Source organism: Pecten maximus, chromosome 5 (assembly GCF_902652985.1).
Source record: "Pecten maximus chromosome 5, xPecMax1.1, whole genome shotgun sequence".
Classification (NCBI taxonomy): Eukaryota; Metazoa; Mollusca; class Bivalvia; order Pectinida; family Pectinidae; genus Pecten; species Pecten maximus.
Window position 1 is genome coordinate 50,232,359 of NC_047019.1, and position 23,716 is coordinate 50,256,074.

Genomic DNA, 23,716 nt, shown 5'->3' on the forward strand with positions numbered 1-23,716 from the left:
AGAACGGTCCAGAAAGATGACAAACCTAAAACTGCGGTGGAGAGGACGAAACAAATGCACTGCAGAAACAGCGATTTGCTGATAGTGACGTGAAACTCGTTGCCAATTGGTTGCAAAATAGGATCAGGCCCAATTCCGATTTCATTGGGAGTCGAAAGCACCGTGGTGAGGTCACTTGGAAAGAACTGACTATTGAATTGCTATGCAGGCGCTGGGTGAACCAGTCCAAGCGGAAAAAGTGTCAAGTAGTCATACCATACGAAGAGAGACGATCTCCAAGGCAGAAGAGATGATCACCATCTGAAAGCCGTGTCGTCAACAGCCGGTATACACACCAAGACGGCCAACTGTACATAGAAAGACCTTTGTAAAAAAAAAGATCTTTTCAGCCACACACGAACGTACAAATAACATCCACGTACATAGAGAATAGGAAGTCAGTGGTGAGAGTAGGAGAAGAGGAATTGCTCGATTAGGACTGTACATGAACTACTTTCAGTCTGATGAACATTCTTTAATGTTTTGATTAATGTGCAATGCGAGACGCATTGAACCAGAGGCGTGGGTTAATGAGGCGAATGAATGTAAATATTGTAATTAATACACGATCTGCAGCGGTATAGTCTTGCTCAAGCCATTTCTTGGGGGCGTGTCTGTAAGAGCGATTCTGATTGGTTAATTCTGTCCTGGCAGGGGGTATAAATAAAGGCTCCATCAGACCAGCAGGCGCTCTCTCTCGTTATCACTCGGACGACTGAATTCTAAATAAAAGCTCAATAAATAACAGTGATCAAGCTGAATAAGTTTGGGCCTAGCTGCATAAGTTAGGGTTCCTACTGTTATACCGGTATCACGTATCGTTGCAGGGTATCGAAGTACATGGCGACGTACATGTATATGTACTGTGTTACGGTGACTGTGACAGGTACCAAGACAAGTGTTTGCCGTGTTTTGGTAAACGGGTGACTCGGTCAAAGTGTGTCTCGGTAAAGGTAGTTGCAGTCACGGTGTACATGTGTCACGGTCAAGTTGACGTGATCAAATGTGTAGTGATACAGTAGTATTATATAGGTATAGGTTGTATTCAGGCTATCAGAGCGTTACGTATTTATCAGACGTAAATTAGGTAATTCTATTACATATTGAAGTCAGGTAGACTAGCCATTGCTTTGTATATATTGTCGGCAATGTTTGTTTTGTTACAACAGTTAGATATATACTGGGTCCAAGATGGAACTTGGTAACGGACTGTAGGCACGCAACCGTTACAGAAGTATTCCTCCTATTCCCAATATAGATAAACGATATTGCATTGATTCTCATTTTGAAAAATAACTATTTCCTGATCTAGAATAACAGGACCACCCATATCACTGAAGACCCTTATCTTCCTCTTCACATGGTCTCCTTTTTAGGTGGTTAAACGTCCTCATGAAAACACCAACAAGACAATTCAAACCACAAAAGAGGAGCATACATTAAAAATGAAAATTAGGGAAAAGGAAGAAACAGGTTAGTTTAAGACGCAGTTACGACGGGTGCAGCAAATGTTTTTTTTTTTTTTTTTTATTTCTGCCCATCGATAAGAACATTTATGAAAAAAACCCCGATATTGCAAGGGCCAACGTTTGGTCCCTTTTTACTGTGGGACATAGCAGGCTTTATTCTTTAGATCTGTAGTGCCCCCTAACCAGAGGGCATCGAAAAAATCGGAAGAGCCATCCCATACGCGCGGAAACAATTAGTAGGTTCTAACGGAATGCAGTTATATACAGCAGTATAGCAAAAATATTTATACGGCGCTCCTGCGCCCTTTCATCGCCCCTGGGCCCCTTCCCCGCTGTGCACCCTTTCCTTGCCCCTGTACTCGTTCCTCGCCCGTGCGCCTTTTCCCCGATCTTCGCCATTTCCTCGCCCCTGCACCCTTCTCCGCCATGCAACCTTTCCTCGCCCCTTGCACCATTTCTCTTCTCTTGCACGGGACACATTTCGTAGATTAAGGCGTGCTTTTGATAATTAAACAATTCTATAGTTGTAGATGTAGAATGAACTAATGAATGAATGAATGAAACGGAATAGAAATGACGAATGAAAGACAAGGCAGAGGCATTCTACGAGAAGGGATTTTTTGTAAGAAAGGAGAATGCAGGACCAACCCTGTGTCTCTGAAATGATGCTAGGAAATAATGATAACAAAAACAATAGAGATTTTGTACTATCGCTTTTGAGTTAAATTACGACATTGTCGGTATGCACACGATGGAGGTAGCCAATGCTTGCTGTCTTCATATAATTTGGTCCTGTGCTGGTTGTAATACAATGTGGGTCATCGTTAAAAAAACAACAAAAAACAAAAAAAGAAGAGAGAGAGAAAAGGAAAACAATCATCTCTCATTGAAATTGTTAATATGCACTTGGCATCAATGCAGATATTTGTTTAATAAACCAGTGATCCCTTATAATTTTGTTTGCTCAACGATCAATAAAGTACTTCAAGGTATCAATGTCATTACCAGGCTCCATCATGTTTTTGTCCAATTTTTGTTATATTCTAATCTCAAAACCAAAAGTAAATTCTAACATTACGGATAGAACTGTTTTGAAATGATAATCAAAGGAACCAATTAACCCCAAAAGCATTGTTCCTTTTTAGAATCACTTATATTCCTGAAGGATTTCCTGGAGACACAGGAGGGAGCTGGTGGAATTCTCACGACTCATTTCATTTTCTAAAACAGACTTCCGAAGTTCGAGGCTTACTCGTTAAAAACACCAGCTTGCGGCTCATAAACGGTGAATTAAATCCATCATTTGCTCATTACATGGCACAGAAGGGTCATTACCACGGAGAAGTTGTGACGATATAGTTTTTCTTTGTTGTTATTGATATCATTAAACCGTATTTTCACGATGAAAATTGTTTCATTGCCTTGTTCCGATTTTATACAAGAAAACTTCGTTATTTGTATTAGTGGCCATTCTCGGTACAATACAATATGCTGGTAAAACATCGGTCTCATAGAGACGATACATTGGAGACTTAAAAAAGGCAATGAAGACTGCAAATCCTATCTAGGAGTAAAACCTGACAAAGAGTGATAAGTTCTGGACATCACTATATAAATGAGTTTCTGAATTTCCGACGCTTTCAGAGAGTTAACTTTGAGATTACATAAGGATGAGTTATACGAGGTAGATAAGTTTATATGAACAAACGTCGTTAACATGATCATAACGATGCTGCACAAAAGTCGTTAACAATGTCATAATTAAGCTGCATAAATGTCGTTAACAAGGTCATAATTGAGCTGCATAAACGTCGTTAACAGAGTCATCACGGCGCTGTACACGCTATCCAGCTTGGCAATGCTCTGTTAGTGATTGGCCTGTAAGATCTTACTCGTATTTCTAAACTACCGTCCATATATCCGTCTGAGGATGAGTCTAGGAAATGTTTCTTTACCTGTAAATAGTCGTGTATGAACGAGGAGCACACATTGGCTTTCTGTTCCTCCGTGTGAGGAGGTGTTGTATACAACTGTTACCACGCCTATTACGAAACTGAAGATAAATCCCTCCGACACGTGACATTACTGTCCTTTGTAACTTATTGTGTTAAGTTATTGTGAGGTTTTAAATCAATTGTTGCAGGTAAATTTACTTTTAGTAGAATACTAAAATAGCTTTTGGTACAATGGAAACATCTGAGACACCATAAAATTGCCTTCATGATTCTCAAAGCGTGGCTGTGAAACTAGGAAGGTAGATAACGGACTTTCTCCAGACGTGGTTTGGGGCGGATATATATTTTACTTTAACAAAGACTACTACAAGGACATCACAGAATTCTGACAGCCCATACATACATATGTAATCGCTGATATACTTTGTAGTTCCGGTCTTACCACACTGGTTTGATTTCAAAATAAATTTATATGGCAGGTGCCGTCATTGAAGCAGCAGACGATTCCAAAACGCCATCTTTTTATAACCATTGTATTTATGTAAGGGTTTCTATGGAAATCTGTCTTTTGATAATAACTAATTGTGACCATAGTATTATGTTACATCATACAACTATTGACTTTTGTTGAGGTGTACACGAGACTATACGAACCTGGACAAGAGTTTGATCATCGAGGCCACAGGCCGAGGTAAACAAACTCTTGACCAGGTCCGTATTGTCTCGTGTATACGGAACATAAAAGGCAATAACTGTTTTGTAATACGGCAAACTTAAACAAATGAATACACAAATCCGAAGGCTCCTGTCCAAATCATGATGACTAAAGTTTTCAAAGTCGGTAAGCAGACTGACCTTTGCCACTTAAATATTGCCGGAATAGTGAAGTATTTTTCCGTGTGTTCAACAAGTCTTTTTTCTTCAAAGAAGCTTGTAAGTCCTGTTCGTATATTGCAGAGAAACGTTGTTGGGGTATCTCGTCTGCCATATTGTAAACAAAGTGATGCCGAACGATCGTTTGTTTCCAACAATCTGATTAGCTGTTGTCCAAAGTAACACGTTGTGTCACTGGAGGCAAAGATTACCGCCCTGTTCGTGCTAAAGTTCGAAATGCTCGGGGAATTTCCCAACTGATTTATTTGAAGAAGGAACGAGTCTACTCACTGATAAGTGCTTGTGAGGAAAACAGGAAATTGGCCAATGATAATAAAGCAAACACTATAGCCATATTACAATACACATTGTACATTATCTTGACCGTGGAAATTGTGTTCAATAAAACATTGTACATTATCTTGATCAGCTGTGAACGTTAGGTTGAATAAATCAACAGCTGTATGCGGTAGGTAGAATACATCAACAGCTGTATGCGGTAGGTAGAATACATCAACAGCTGTATGCGGTAGGTAGAATACATCAACAGCTGTATGCGGTAGGTAGAATACATCAACAGCTGTATGCGGTAGGTAGAATACATCAACAGCTGTATGCGGTAGGTAGAATACATCAACACCGGACTGATGTTCACCCTCGCTTGCCAGAGAAAACACACAAGGTGATTTTTTTTAGATATTGAATATCGTATTTCGTATGTCGAACTAACTTCACACAGCCAATATAGGAACTTCTCGTGTAATATCTATAAGACAGAGCAAATGAATGATTGTTCAGAAAAGCGCAAACTTCGACATGAATGTCACTTCCCTCTGTCGCCAGTGTTGACTACAGCCTTTAAGTTGGTTAACAGCAGTCCGGCGTTGGAATAGCTATCGGTGCTTTTCTCTCTAACAGTGAGAAATACTCATGACACAAATCACGCGAACTAAACCGAAACATACATTTAGTGAAAGTGGTTTAAGCTCAATTTTAAGAGAACGGAGAATTTCCCAGTGTAATTCTCCACATGTTAACTTATGTTACTAACCGTGTAATAACATAGCTAGTTATAGCACAGCAGCTTACATCTTGGCATTTTATTATATCCCGCGCGCGTGTCTGAGTGTTTTCCCGCCGTTACTGGCGGATCCACTCGAACACCACGTGCACACGACATGTGCCATGACCCGTTTCTGACAGAGACTCTTGTTTAACATGGATTTCGTACCTAGGTTTGGAAAAGAGAGGGTGTTGGGGAGGGGGAGGGGGGGGGGGGGGGGGGGTCGGGAGGAGTACAGACAGAGCAAAGCATCGTTACAAAATCATCACCGATACTATTTATGACGACAAATCAAACGGCATTAGCGTCGACATCAGCTAAACATTGATACTGACGTCAGCATAAACCACAGTCAAATGTCGGTAAACTCGGTTGAGCTTCATGTTGATGTCGGCGCAATCTAATTAAAATAAGACTTGTAATTTCCACTCCTCTACGATACTCTACGACACACTGCAATACAAGATCTAACGATGCCCTGTAGGAGGTCATCTCAGCTTGACCTTTAAGCTCAGCCAATCAACGCGCCGCTATGAAATTATCAGTGTGATTGCATTCTTCGGTTGTATAAATAGTTACGTAACGTTCCCGAGGTATTCCGATGGTCGATAGCAACGGTAAACAACATGGCCTCGCCCACTCCGGCTCACCACGAAACCTTAACGAATTTATAATTTAACAAACGTGTGCTATCCGTTTGGTTTTTCCTTCATCGTGCGAGAGATAGACAGTGAAGGCAACGTGAAAAAATAGTTTGAAAGGAAATATAATTATAACGTGTACGGTAACGATTTTCGAAATCCAGTTGGCAACACAATCCGTCCTGTCGACGAGATATTGTTTAATCGTTTGCTGTTCTTCTTGTAATGTAACGTCCAGAGGATCAGTAAACTTTTTATTACCATGGCCATTAACATAATGCGGTTATGTTTGTGAAATTTTGCGTACATGTATTTCAAATCAAGCGATGAATTGCGTCGTGAATACTAAGGAGAGGCATCCAAAGGCTGGTATACGACTCTTTGTCATTGGTTGATTAATGACGTCATTGACCAGTTTTCATTGGCTTATATGTTTACATTATGTTCCATAATGGTTAATTATACCCTGTACAATATATATTCATGTCCAGTGGGTTGTGACCAGTAGTTGTAACTGACCAGGTAAATGTGTTCACCTGTCAAACCTAATCCCTGTTGGTTCCCTGGATAAGATTTCTGGTGAACAGTCACCTGATTTGAATATCAATTTCATTGGTCAATTTCTCCTGTGATCTCTCCTTACTGTAGGTGTTATTCACCATACACCTGGATTAGTTTAGTTTTGTATTTGTCCCTGAGCAGACAGGATCCTTTCAGTTGTTTCAAAACCCACCCTGAACCCACCCTAAAAATCATGTTTTGGTCTTACATGTAGGCTACGTCATTTAATTAATATAATCATTATTTATTTTACTCATGTTAATTGTGTTAGAACATTTTCATGTCAATGGGACAGACATTATTGACAATAATTGTTTGTTTGTAATAATAATGTACATAGGTGTTTTCATGGAATTCAATCATTGTCTCCCATATTTTTGTGCTTGATTATAAATTATGTACTTTTGTTTGTACCCCTTTCACCCCTCCTAAGTGTTTGAAGCTCAAAGGTTATGTAAGATGACCTACGTGGTATCGTTGTATTGTGTATCGTAGAGTATTGTACAGGAGCGGAAATTACAAGTATAATTTTAATTAGATTGATGTCGGCGTTAACCTCGATAACGTGAATTCGGTTTGATGTTGATGTCAGCGCTAACGTGAATTCACTCTGATGTTGATTCCAGCCCTTAACTTTATTTCAACTATGTTATTGACGTCAGCGTTAACCCTGGTTAAGTCTGTTGTTGATGTCAGTGTTAACCCTAGTTAAGCCTTTTGTTGATGTCAGCGTTAACCCTGGTTAAGCATTTTGTTGACGTCAGCGTTAACCTTGGTTATGCTTGTTGTTGATGTCAGTGTTAACCCTAGTTAAGCCTTTTGTTGACGTCAGCGTTAACCCTGGTTATGCTTGTTGTTGATGTCAGTGTTAACCCTAGTTAAGCCTTTTGTTGATGTCAGTGTTAACCCTGGTTAAGCCTTTTGTTGATGTCAGCGTTAACCCTGGTTAAGCCTTTTGTTGACGTCAGCGTTAACCCTGGTTATGCTTGTTGTTGATGTCAGTGTTAACCCTAGTTAAGCCTTTTGTTGATGTCAGCGTTAACCCTGGTTAAGCCTGTTGTTGATGTCAGTGTTAACCCTAGTTAAGCCTTTTGTTGATGTCAGCGTTAACCCTGGTTAAGCATTTTGTTGACGTCAGCGTTAACCTTGGTTATGCTTGTTGTTGATGTCAGTGTTAACCCTAGTTAAGCCTTTTGTTGATGTCAGCGTTAACCCTGGTTAAGCATTTTGTTGACGTCAGCGTTAACCTTGGTTATGCTTGTTGTTGATGTCAGTGTTAACCCTGGTTAAGCCTTTTGTTGACGTCAGCGTTAACCCTGGTTATGCTTGTTGTTGATGTCAGTGTTAACCCTAGTTAAGCCTTTTGTTGATGTCAGCGTTAACCCTGGTTAAGCCTGTTGTTGATGTCAGTGTTAACCCTAGTTAAGCCTTTTGTTGATGTCAGCGTTAACCCTGGTTAAGCATTTTGTTGACGTCAGCGTTAACCTTGGTTATGCTTGTTGTTGATGTCAGTGTTAACCCTAGTTAAGCCTTTAGTTGACGTCAGCGTTAACCCTGGTTATGCTTGTTGTTGATGTCAGTGTTAACCCTAGTTAAGCCTTTTGTTGATGTCAGTGTTAACCCTGGTTAAGCCTTTTGTTGATGTCAGTGTTAACCCTGGTTAAGCCTTTTGTTGACGTCAGCGTTAACTCTGGTTATGCTTGTTGTTGATGTCAGTGTTAACCCTAGTTAAGCCTTTTGTTGATGTCAGCGTTAACCCTGGTTAAGCCTGTTGTTGATGTCAGTGTTAACCCTGGTTAAGCCTGTTGTTGATGTCAGTGTTAACCTTGGTTAAGTCTGTTGTTGATGTCAGCGTTAACCCTGGTTATGCCTGTTGTTGATGTCAATGTTAACCCTTGGTGAAGTATGTTGTTGATGTCAGTGTTAACCCTAGTTAAGCCTTTTGTTGACGTCAGCGTTAACACTGGTGAAGTATGTTGTTGATGTCAGTGTTAACCCTAGTTAAGCCTTTTGTTGATGTCAGTGTTAACCCTAGTTAAGCCTTTTGTTGATGTCAGTGATAACGCTAGGTAAGCTCTTTGTTGATGCCAGTATTAAACCTGATGAAGCCTTTAGATAATGTCATTGTTAACCCTGGTGAAGTCTGCAGCTGACGTCAGAATTAGCCCTGTTAAGTATGTTGTTGATTTCGAGGTTAACCCCGGTTAAGTTTGAAGAGTTAAACATGTTCTCATACCGGTATAATTTAGCGTTCCGTTGTTTGATCACTGTTTCCGTATTAAGATTTACCCTTGGCGGTTGCTTGTTTACTGATTTATCCTTGGCTCTGGTTCCACTCACCTATACGTGTTGTTGGCCTGGTGCGTGTGTAACGGTCACTGTGTCACTCCGGAAGTCAAATAACATCACTATTTAAACACGTCGATACCTCGGTAAATATGATCAGCTTCCGTTGTCATGTATTTATATGATTTAACGTTGTGTGTTCGATAGATTCACATAAAATCGGAAAGAAATTAGTCCTAGGGGCGTCAGCCAGAACGAGGCCGTGTGTTTTATCTCGATGCCGACGTTAGCGTATTGGAGAACATAATACAGCATGCATAGGCCAGAAACCATAGCCAAACACCCTGGCAGTAACTATACAAAATAATTATCTAGGAGTAATATGTCAATATCTAGAGGTAGTACTACAACGGGTGTCAGATCCATATCAACTATCAACTTCAAACGTAGCATATACATCTGTACATGTATATAAAGAAAACGGAAGTTGACGAGATACAAGTAAAATATAGATAAAACTGATGACTGACAAAAGAAGACGATACATTTTGTACCAGCTCTGTCACAGTGTTATATTTCCATAGTAACAGTACACAATGGTGTGACGTCACGAAGTGTTATCTATTGGTGGGCATAATCATTGTCACACTCAAAAGCGGAAAAGTTATTAAGCCAAACAGTGACTTAAACCGTATAAACAGGAGCCTTATCTACTACATTACCTGTTCCAACTTGCCTCGAAAACTACATTGGAACAAACGAGAAATGCTCTGTCTGAAAGAGTTCGAGTTCACTGACAGCAGATTCGCTCACCAGAAACACGAACTATCCCGTTACAGTGAACATTTGGACAAGTGTGGTAAAGGGACATCTCTGGATATATCCATTTTATAAAATGTCAGAACTACATAAAACAAATAGTAAAGACGAACTGGTGGTAAACCTTTCTAATTGATCCCTGACTGCACGTTAAATTAGCGCCGGGACACCAATGATATACCATTATTACCTCCCCTTATAATGAACTTGTCTTGTCTTGTCTTTCCTTTCCATTCAGGAGCTGTCCAGATGAATTCCTTAAGAATCAGTAGTTTGCTTAAAAGCCATCTTGATAAATCATTATTCCCTATATTTGGAGAATGGAGTAAAATCACAAACAAGTCCGTCACAACACGCACCTAAAATATTCACCTCTATATACACAGCCTAAAAAGTAAAAACTTAAGTTATTGCAGCAACAGTTCCTTGGGGGTTAGTGTTAAAAGAATGGCCAATAGTCGGTCAATAAAAGTCTGATAAGTGAGAAATTTTATGGATAACAACTGCCAGGGGCAGATGCTTAAAACCCAGTTCAGATCGAGTGATAAAAGTAAACTAAAATCAATAAAATCCATAAAGTTGAGTTGCTATATAAAAAGTTATAAAAGCTAATTACAGAGGTCACAGTATGCTTACATATACCTGGAACATGACCTGTTGTTCCTATAGATCTGATATGTTCTAACCCTGTCACTGCTGTGTGTGGAAATCATGTATATGGTATATGCACTACATGTATATCATTTTTAATCACTGCCATTTGCGGATAGTATTTTGGCTCGTTTAAGGAGGAGCCTGAAGTTGTTCCGAGTTCCGTTTATCTTAAACGGAACACGGAACTGGTTCCGAGTTCCGTTTTACTTAAACGGAACTCGGAACTCGGAACCAACTTCGGACTCCCACAAAGATTGCTCCGTTATTTCCTGGTCATTTTAATTGTGATTTAATTGATTTCACATACGCTGCTAGACCTGTTCCTCTGTGTAATTCTTTTGTATATTATTTTAATATTATTGTTATTTCATACGACTTATGTACTTTTATAGAGCAATATTCCCATTGTTTATCTAGATATGTTTCATTTTCCATTGTCATCCTAATGTATACAGGTAACATTTAATACCGTTGTCGTCCTAATCTATATAGGTAACTTGTGATGTCAGAGTCCTTATTTATACAGGTAACTTGTGACGTCAGAGTCCTTATTTATACAGGTAACTTGTGATGTCAGAGTCCTTATTTATACAGGTAACTTGTGACGTCAGAGTCCTTATTTATAAAGGTAACTTGTGACGTCAGAGTCCTTATTTATACAGGTAACTTGTGATGTCAGAGTCCTTATTTATACAGGTAATTTGTGATGTCAGAGTCCTTATTTATACAGGTAACCTGTGATGTCAGAGTCCTTATTTATACAGGTAACTTGTGATGTCAGAGTCCTTATTTATACAGGTAACTTGTGATGTCAGAGTCCTTATTTATACAGGTAACTTGTGATGTCAGATTCCTTATTTATAAAGGTAACTTGTGATGTCAGAGTCCTTATTTATACAGGTAACTTGTGATGTCAGAGTCCTTATTTATACAGGTAATTTGTGATATCAGAGTCCTTATTTATACAGGTAACTTGTGATGTCAGAGTCCTTATTTATACAGGTAACTTGTGATGTCAGAGTCCTTATTTATACAGGTAACTTGTGATGTCAGAGTCCTTATTTATACAGGTAATTTGTGATGTCAGATTCCTCTTTTGTACACGATAGTTCTGATGCTTTCTTCTCGCTGTACGACATGCAAACACCATGTTTTCGATGTGTTGCTATTTCACGATTTATCTCTTTTATCATCAAGGTTTCATGATAGAAAGTGAGTATTTTTTGTCTCGAACGAAATAAAAAAAAAACAATCGACGGAAGCTGTAAAATTCTAGGCTTCAAACTCTAATATTCTCATTCTTTTGCGAATTATGCTTCCAAATTATCAAAAAATCCAAATGATTAATACACATCTTAGGATGGGATATCGATTAATACACACGTGGTGTAGCCTTTACGTATGATGGTGTCCATTCTCATACACAACATGAACATGTCTGTGAACAAGCTTTACATTGCCATCGTTGCAAGTGAAAGCAAGTGATTTTCGAAATCCATACCTGTTTACTGAACACAAAATATACCTTCAACACTGCGCTGTTCCTGTTATTGGGGGCTTATGAGGTGATAAATAGTTCGGTGTCCCATGCCTTGATTGCTTGGGCCCTGAGGACATTGGTCTGGTTTTCGCAAACATCAAAATACATTTTGTTTAGCTTTGCCGAAAGACAGTCCCAGTGGAGACTCACATTAATAGTTCGTGTCCCAGATAACATATACGAGTATGTAAATATCTTATTGACTTTTCACGTACTTCCTTCCAGTACCAGAAATTCCTCTTAAGACATAATTATGGTTAAGACGTTATGACGGTTTAGGATGATTCCGGCCACGTGCAGAAAGTGTACCCTAGTTGACGTTTGCACACGCGGGAATAAGGGGAAGACTAAGATGCGCATGCGCTACTTCCATTATACTAAGACAGATCCAATGACCAATTGCACTTCATTCACGCCACAAGGAAAATCGTATCTGGTGCAATCCTTGAAGATGGCATTGTGTTGTTGTTTGTATCTATTCCAAGTGGTCAAGTGAAATACCAGAGCAACTTAAAAACATTCAGGAAGCTTACAATCAAGGTTTGGTTAAACTTTGGTTATTTAAGACAATCTGTTAATATTTAACCTGTTTATGACCAATAGTTATATCAGTTATCCTTCGCCTGACCCGTACCCCTGATGGAGCTTCCAAGGCAGAACGTAAGTCACATATCACACAGCGAGGTTCCACACCATATTTACAAATGATTACGGCTATCCTTACGTACATGTACATTAAAAGTTTTAGTCAAACATTCCCTGGGGTGACACTGACAATTTCCATTAACTCTGACAATAGTTGTTACAGCTCTCAACGGTCAGGAGACGAGAACTCGGCAGTGGTCAATCGATATTTCCCTTAAATCACATGTAATTCTGTCTAGTGTATGCACCTTGACATCATGTCATCAGTAGCCAAGTAGATATGCCGACTCGATTGTCGTTCAGTACCATATCAATACAAGGTTGTAGACGTTTACCGTGTAACCAAGTGGATTTGACGGCTCTAATGTGATACCTCAAACACATTAGTGTATATACGTTACTGGTCGATTGTCTGGTGAAGGTGACAAGATACATAATATGGCTGTATAACAGAGAACGACGGGTTTCATGGGACAGTTGATTGGTACAGCAACATGTCACTGATTGTATTGTATAATACATTGTTGATGTCATTGTATAACACATTACTGATGTCATTGTATAATACATTACTGATGTCATTGTATAACACATTACTGATGACATTGTACAACACATTACTGATGACATTGTACAACACATTACTGATGACATTGTATAACACATCACTGATGACATTGTACAACACATTACTGATGTCATTGTATAACACATCACTGATGACATTGTATAATACATTACTGATGACATTGTACAACACATTACTGATGTCATTGTATAACACATCACTGATGACATTGTACAATACATCACTGATGACATTGTACAACACATTACTGATGACATTGTATAACACATCACTGATGACATTGTATAATACATTACTGATGACATTGTATAACACATCACTGATGACATTGTATAATACATCACTGATGACATTGTATAATACATTACTGTTGACATTGTACAACACATTACTGATGTCATTGTACAACACATTACTGATGACATTGTATAATACATTACTGATGACATTGTATAACACATCACTGATGACATTGTACAACACATTACTGATGACATTGTATAACACATCACTGATGACACTGTACAACACATTACTGATGACATTGTACAATACATTACTGATGACATTGTACAACACATTACTGATGTCATTGTATAACACATTACTGATGACATTGTACAACACATTACTGATGTCATTGTATAACACATTACTGATGTCATTGTATAACACATTACTGATGACATTGTATAATACATTACTGATGACATTGTATACACATTACTGATGTCATTGTATAACACATTACTGATGACATTGTATAACACATTACTGATGACATTGTATAACACATTACTGATGACATTGTATAACACATTACTGATGACATTGTATAATACATTACTGATGACATTGTATAACACATTACTGATGTCATTGTATACACATTACTGATGACATTGTATAATACATTACTGATGACATTGTATAATACATTACTGATGACATTGTATAATACATTACTGATGACATTGTATAACACATTACTGATGACATTGTACAACACATTACTGATGACATTGTATAATACATTACTGATGACATTGTATACACATTACTGATGTCATTGTATAACACATTACTGATGACATTGTATAACATACTACTGATGACATTGTATAACACATTACTGATGTCATTGTATAACACATTACTGATGACATTGTACAACACATTACTGATGACATTGTACAACATATAACTGATGACATTGTATAATACATTACTGATGTCATTGTATAACACATTACTGATGACATTGTACAACACATTACTGATGTCATTGTATAATACATTACTGATGACATTGTATAACACATCACTGATGTCATTGTATAACACATTACTGATGACATTGTACAACACATTACTGATGACATTGTATAATACATTACTGATGACATTGTATAACACATCACTGATGTCATTGTATAACACATTACTGATGACATTGTACAACACATTACTGATGACATTGTATAACACATTCCTGATGACATTGTATAATACATTACTGATGTCATTGTACAACACATTACTGATGTCATTGTATAATACATTACTGATGACATTGTACAACACATTACTGATGACATTGTATAACACATTACTGATGACATTGTATAACACATTACTGATGACATTGTATAACACATTACTGATGTCATTGTATACACATTACTGATGACATTGTATAATACATTACTGATGACATTGTATAATACATTACTGATGTCATTGTATACACATTACTGATGACATTGTATAATACATTACTGATGACATTGTACAACACATTACTGTTGACATTGTATAACACATTACTGATGACATTGTACAACACATTACTGATGACATTGTACAACATTTTACTGATGACATTGTACAACACATTACTGATGACAGTGTACAACACATTACTGATGACATTGTATAATACATTACTGATGTCATTGTATAACACATTACTGATGACATTGTATAATACATTACTGATGACATTGTACAACACATTACTGATGACATTGTACAATACATTACTGATGACATTGTACAACACATTACTGATGACATTGTACAACACATTACTGATGACATTGTATAACATACTACTGATGACATTGTATAACACATTACTGATGACATTGTATAACACATTACTGATGACATTGTACAACACATTACTGATGACATTGTACAACACATTACTGATGACATTGTATAACATATAACTGATGACATTGTATAATACATTACTGATGTCATTGTATAACACATTACTGATGACATTGTATAATACATTACTGATGTCATTGTATAACACATTACTGATGACATTGTATAACATATAACTGATGACATTGTATAACACATTACTGATGTCATTGTATAACACATTACTGATGACATTGTACAACACATTACTGATGACATTGTATAACATATAACTGATGACATTGTTTAATACATTACTGATGACATTGTACAACACATTACTGATGTCATTGTATAACACATCACTGATGTCATTGTATAACACATTACTGATGACATTGTACAACACATTACTGATGACATTGTATAATACATTACTGATGACATTGTATAACACATCACTGATGTCATTGTATAACACATTACTGATGACATTGTACAACACATTACTGATGACATTGTATAATACATTACTGATGACATTGTATAACACATCACTGATGTCATTGTATAACACATTACTGATGACATTGTACAACACATTACTGATGACATTGTATAATACATTACTGATGACATTGTATAACACATTACTGATGACATTGTATAACACATTACTGATGACATTGTATAACACATTACTGATGACATTGTATAACACATTGTTGATGACATTGTACAACACATTACTGATGTCATTGTATACACATTACTGATGACATTGTACAACACATCACTGATGACATTGTACAACACATTGTTGATGTCATTGTATAACATATTACTGATGTCATTGTATACACATTACTGATGACATTGTATAACACATTACTGATGGCATTGTACAACACATTGTTGATGTCATTGTATAACATATTACTGATGTCATTGTACAACACATTACTGATGACATTGTACAACACATTACTGATGACATTGTACAACACATTACTGATGACATTGTACAACACATTACTGATGACATTGTACAACACATTACTGATGACATTGTATAACACATTACTGATGACATTGTACAACACATTACTGATGACATTGTACAACACATTACTGATGACATTGTACAACACATTACTGGTGACATTGTATAACACATTACTGATGACACTGTACAACACATTACTGATGACATTGTACAACACATTACTGATGTCATTGTACAACACATTACTGATGTCATTGTACAACACATTACTGATGACATTGTACAACATATTACTGATGACATTGTACAACACATTACTGATGACATTGTACAACATATTACTGATGACATTGTACAACATATTACTGATGACATTGTACAACACATTACTGATGACATTGTACAATACATTACTGATGTCATTGTATAACACATTACTGATGACACTGTACAACACATTACTGATGACATTGTACAACACATTACTGATGACATTGTACAACACATTACTGATGACATTGTATAACACATTACTGATGACATTGTATAACACATTACTGATGACATTGTATAACACATTACTGATGACATTGTACAACACATTACTGATGACATTGTACAACACATTACTGATGATATTGTATACACATTACTGATGACATTGTACAACACATTACTGATGTCATTGTATAACACATTACTGATGACATTGTATAATACATTACTGATGACATTGTATACACATTACTGATGACATTGTACAACACATTACTGATGTCATTGTACAACACATTGTTGATGTCATTGTACAACACATTACTGATGACATTGTACAACACATTACTGATGACATTGTATAACACATTACTGATGACATTGTACAACACATTACTGATGACATTGTACAACACATTACTGATGACATTGTATACACATTACTGATGACATTGTACAACACATCACTGATGTCATTGTACAACACATTGTTGATGTCATTGTATAATACATTACTGATGACATTGTACAACACATCACTGATGTCATTGTACAACACATTACTGATGACATTGTATAACACATTACTGATGTCATGGTATAATACATTACTGATGTCATTGTATAACACATTACTGATGACATTGTATAATACATTACTGATGACATTGTATAATACATTACTGATGACATTGTACAACACATTACTGATGACATTGTATAATACATTACTGATGACATTGTATAATACATTACTGATGACATTGTACAACACATTACTGATGACATTGTATAACACATTACTGATAACATTGTATAATACATTACTGATGTCATTGTATAACACATTACTGATGACATTGTATAATACATTACTGATAACATTGTATAACACATTACTGATGACATTGTATAATACATTACTGATGACATTGTATAATACATTACTGATGACATTGTATAACACATTACTGATGTCATTGTATAATACATTACTGATGACATTGTATAACACATTACTGATAACATTGTATAATACATTACTGATGTCATTGTATAACACATTACTGATGACATTGTATAATACATTACTGATAACATTGTATAACACATTACTGATGACATTGTATAATACATTACTGATGACATTGTACAACATATTACTGATGGCATTGTATAATACATTACTGATGACATTGTATAATACATTACTGATGACATTGTACAATACATTACTGATGACATTGTACAACATATTACTGATGACATTGTATAATACATTACTGATGACATTGTACAACATATTACTGATGGCATTGTATAATACATTACTGATAACATTGTATAACACATTACTGATGACATTGTATAATACATTACTGATGACATTGTACAACATATTACTGATGGCATTGTATAATACATTACTGATGACATTGTACAACACATTACTGATGACATTGTATAACACATTACTGATAACATTGTATAATACATTACTGATGTCATTGTATAACACATTACTGATGACATTGTATAATACATTACTGATGACATTGTATAATACATTACTGATGACATTGTACAACACATTACTGATGACATTGTACAACACATTACTGATGACATTGTACAACACATTCCTGATGTCATTGTATAACACATTACTGATGACATTGTATAACACATTACTGATGACATTGTATAACACATTACTGTTGACATTGTATAACATATTACTGATGACATTGTATAACACATTACTGATGACACTGTATAACACATTACTGATGACATTGTACAACACATTACTGATGACATTGTACAACACATTACTGATGACATTGTACAACACATTACTGATGACATTGTACAACACATTACTGATGACATTGTATAATACATTACTGATGACATTGTATAACACATCACTGATGACATTGTATAACACATCACTGATGACATTGTACAACACATTACTGATGACATTGTATAACACATCACTGATTGTATTGTATAACATATTACTGATGTCATTGTACAACACATTACTGATGTCATTGTACAACACATTACTGATGACATTTTACAACACATTGTTGATGTCATTGTATAACACATTACTGATGTCATTGTACAACACATTACTGATGTCATTGTATAACACATTACTGATGACATTGTATAACATATTACTGATGACATTGTATAATACATTACTGATGACATTGTATAACACATTACTGATGTCATTGTACAACACATTACTGATGACATTGTATAACACATTACTGATGACATTGTATAACACATTACTGATGACATTGTATAACACATTACTGATGACATTGTATAATACATTACTGATGACATTGTACAACACATTACTGATGACATTGTATAACACATTACTGATGACATTGTATAATACATTACTGATGACATTGTACAACACATTACTGATGTCATTGTACAACACATTACTGATGACATTGTATAACACATTACTGATGACATTGTATAACACATTACTGATGACATTGTATAACACATTACTGATGACATTGTATAATACATTACTGATGACATTGTACAACACATTACTGATGACATTGTATAACACATTACTGATGACATTGTATAATACATTACTGATGACATTGTACAACACATTACTGATGACATTGTATAATACATTACTGATGACATTGTACAACACATTACTGATGACATTGTATAATACATTACTGATGTCATTGTATAACACATTACTGATGACATTGTATAACACATTACTGATGACATTGTACAACACATTGTTGATGCCATTGTATAATACATTACTGATGACATTGTACAACACATTACTGATGGCATTGTACAATACATTACTGATGACATTGTACAACACATTACTGATGACATTGTATAACACATTACTGATTGTATTGTATAATACATTACTGATGACATTGTACAACACATTACTGATGGCATTGTACAATACATTACTGATGACATTGTATAACACATTACTGATGACATTGTATAATACATCACTGATGACATTGTACAACACATTGTTAATGTAATGGTATAACATATTACTGATGGCATTGTACAACACATTGTTGATGTCATTGTATAACATATTACTGATGTCATTGTACAACACATTACTGATGGCATTGTACAACACATTGTTGATGTCATTGTATAACATATTACTGATGTCATTGTACAACATATTACTGATGACATTGTACAACACATTACTGATGACATTGTATAATACATTACTGATGGCATTGTACAACACATTACTGATGGCATTGTACAACACATTGTTGATGTCATTGTATAACATATTACTGATGTCATTGTACAACATATTACTGATGCCATTGTACAACACATTGTTGATGTCATTGTATAATACATTACTGATGGCATTGTACAACACATTACTGATGACATTGTACAATACATTGTTGATGTCATTGTATAACATATTACTGATGTCATTGTATAACATATTACGGATGGCATTGTACAACACATTACTGATGACATTGTATAACACATTACTGATGACATTGTACAACACATTACTGATGACATTGTATACACATTACTGATGTCATTGTATAACACATTACTGATGACATTGTATAACACATTACTGATGACATTGTATAACACATTACTGATGACATTGTACAACACATTGTTGATGACATTGTATAATACATTACTGATGACATTGTATAATACATTACTGATGACACTGTACAACACATTACTGATGACATTGTATAACACATTACTGATGACATTGTACAACACATCACTGATGACATTGTACAATACATTACTGATGACATTGTATAACACATTACTGATGACATTGTACAACACATTACTGATGACATTATATAACACATTACTGATGACATTGTACAATACATTACTGATGACATTGTACAATATATTACTGATGACATTGTACAACACATTACTGATGTCATTGTATAACATATTACTGATGTCATTGTACAACACATTACTGATGACATTGTACAACACATTACTGATGACATTGTACAACACATTACTGATGACATTGTATAATACATTACTGATGTCATTGTACAACACATTACTGATGACATTGTATAATACATTACTGATGACATTGTACAACACATTACTGATGACATTGTACAACACATTACTGATGACATTGTATAATACATTACTGATGACATTGTACAACATATTACTGATGACACTGTACAACACATTACTGATGACATTGTATAACACATTACTGATGACATTGTATAATACATTACTGATGACATTGTATAACATATTACTGATGACATTGTATAATACATTACTGATGACATTGTACAACATATTACTGATGACATTGTATAACATATTACTGATGACATTGTATAATACATTACTGATGACATTGTATAATACATTACTGATGACATTGTATAACATATTACTGATGACACTGTACAACACATTACTGATGACATTGTACAACACATTACTGATGACATTGTATAACATATTACTGATGACATTGTATAATACATTACTGATGACATTGTATAACACATCACTGATGACATTGTATAACATATTACTGATGACATTGTATAATACATTACTGATGACATTGTACAACACATTACTGATGACATTGTATAACATATTACTGATGACATTGTATAATACATTACTGATGACATTGTATAACATATTACTGATGACAATGTATAATACATTACTGATGACATTGTATAACACATCACTGATGACATTGTATAATACATTACTGATGACATTGTATAACACATTACTGATGACATTGTACAATACATTACTGATGACATTGCTCAGTAGCTAGTATATGTTTGACCATCAAGACTGACTGCGGTTGTTTGTATGGTGTGTAACTGATAAAGGAGTTTCTGAATCTTTTATCATAAATTTATTTATTTCTGAAGTTAGAAATGAAATATCTTCATTTCTGTCACAGATAGCCTTACACTCAGAAGCCTAATGGAAATGTCGCAAGGTATTTCGAAATGTAAATTGATGATATCAGGTAAGGCAACCCGCTGTGAATCAAATTTACATTTCAAATGGATTGCTTCAAATTCGAATAAACAAATCATAAAGATGATGATAAGAGAATGTAGGTTCAATGTCTAATATAATTTAAAACGTCACCTGAGACCAGGTAAATAGAATTCAATCAGAATTTAATGTCTTAATCATTTTTTCTTTTTTATTACCTGTCACCTGGGATCTTATAACCAATGAATTAGGAGGACAACGAACCTGTACTTGATTTTACGGAGTTTAGAGATCATAGCATTGTTAGGTTAGCGCTGGGTAACGACACTAATTACTGCCGGTTACGGCGAGGGGACAATTAGATTAGCCACTTACCTAATCAGGAAGACTGCTAGTGTTAGGGCATGACACAGCCGAACTACAAAATACAACAGTTATATGGTTACTACAAAATAGGTACAGTTATATGGTTACTACAAAATACAACAGTTATATGGTAACTACAAAATACAACAGTTATATGGTTACTACAAAATACAACAGTTATATGGTTACTACAAAATACAACAGTTATATGGTAACTACAAAATACAACAGTTATATGGTTACTACAAAATACAACAGTTATATGGTTACTACAAAATACAACAGTTATATGGTAACTACAAAATACAACAGTTGTGTGGTTACTACAAAATACAACAGTTATATGGTTACTACAAAATACAACAGTTATATGGTAACTACAAAATAGTACAGTTATATGGTAACTACAAAATACAACAGTTATATGGTAACTACAAAATACAACAGTTATATGGTTACTACAAAATACAACAGTTACATGGTTACTACAAAATACAACAGTTATATGGTTACTACAAAATACAACAGTTATATGGTAACTACAAAATAGTACAGTTATATGGTAACTACAAAATACAACAGTTATATGGTTACTACAAAATACAACAGTTATATGTTAACTACAAAATACAACAGTTACATGGTAACTACAAAATAGTACAGTTATATGGTTACTACAAAATAGTACAGTTATATGGTTACTACAAAATACAACAGTTATATGGTAATTACAAAACAGATACAGTTATGTGGTAACTACAAAACAGATACAGTTATATGGTAACTACAAAATAGTACAGTTATATGGTTACTACAAAACAGATACAGTTATATGGTTACTACAAAATAGATACAGTTATATCGTTACTACAAAACAGATACAGTTATATGGTTACTACAAAACAGATACAGTTATATGGTTACTACAAAATACAACAGTTATATGGTAGCTACAAAATACAACAGTTATATGGTTACTACAAAACAGATACAGTTATATGGTTACTACAAAACAGATACAGTTATATGGTTACTACAAAACAGATATAGTTATATGGTTAATACAAAACAGATACAGTTATATGGTTACTACAAAATAGATACAGTTATATGGTTACTACAAAACAGATACAATTATATGGTTACTACAAAACAGATACAGTTATATGGTTAATACAAAACAGATACAGTTATATCGTTACTACAAAACAGATACAGTTATATGTTAACTACAAAACAGATACAGTTATATGGTTACTTCAAAATACAACAGTTATATGGTTACTACAAAATACAACAGTTATATGGTAACTACAAAACAAATACAGTTATATGGTTACTTCAAAACAGATACAGTTATATGGTTACTTCAAAATACAACAGTTATATGGTTACTACAAAATACAACAGTTATATGGTAACTACAAAACAAATACAGTTATATGGTTACTACAA

At 35.1% G+C, this 23,716-nt stretch overlaps 1 protein-coding gene across 1 annotated transcript in view; it reads right to left on the reverse strand.

Moving 5' to 3' along the window:
* LOC117328292 overlaps window positions 1–22,315 on the reverse strand; it is a 77,170-nt gene extending 54,855 nt beyond the window's left edge. Inside the window, exon 1 of the mRNA XM_033885816.1 lies at window positions 22,271–22,315. The gene's annotated coding sequence lies outside the window, so the exon portion shown is untranslated. The remainder of the gene's footprint in view (window positions 1–22,270) is intronic.
* Window positions 22,316–23,716: the final 1,401 nt, after the last annotated feature.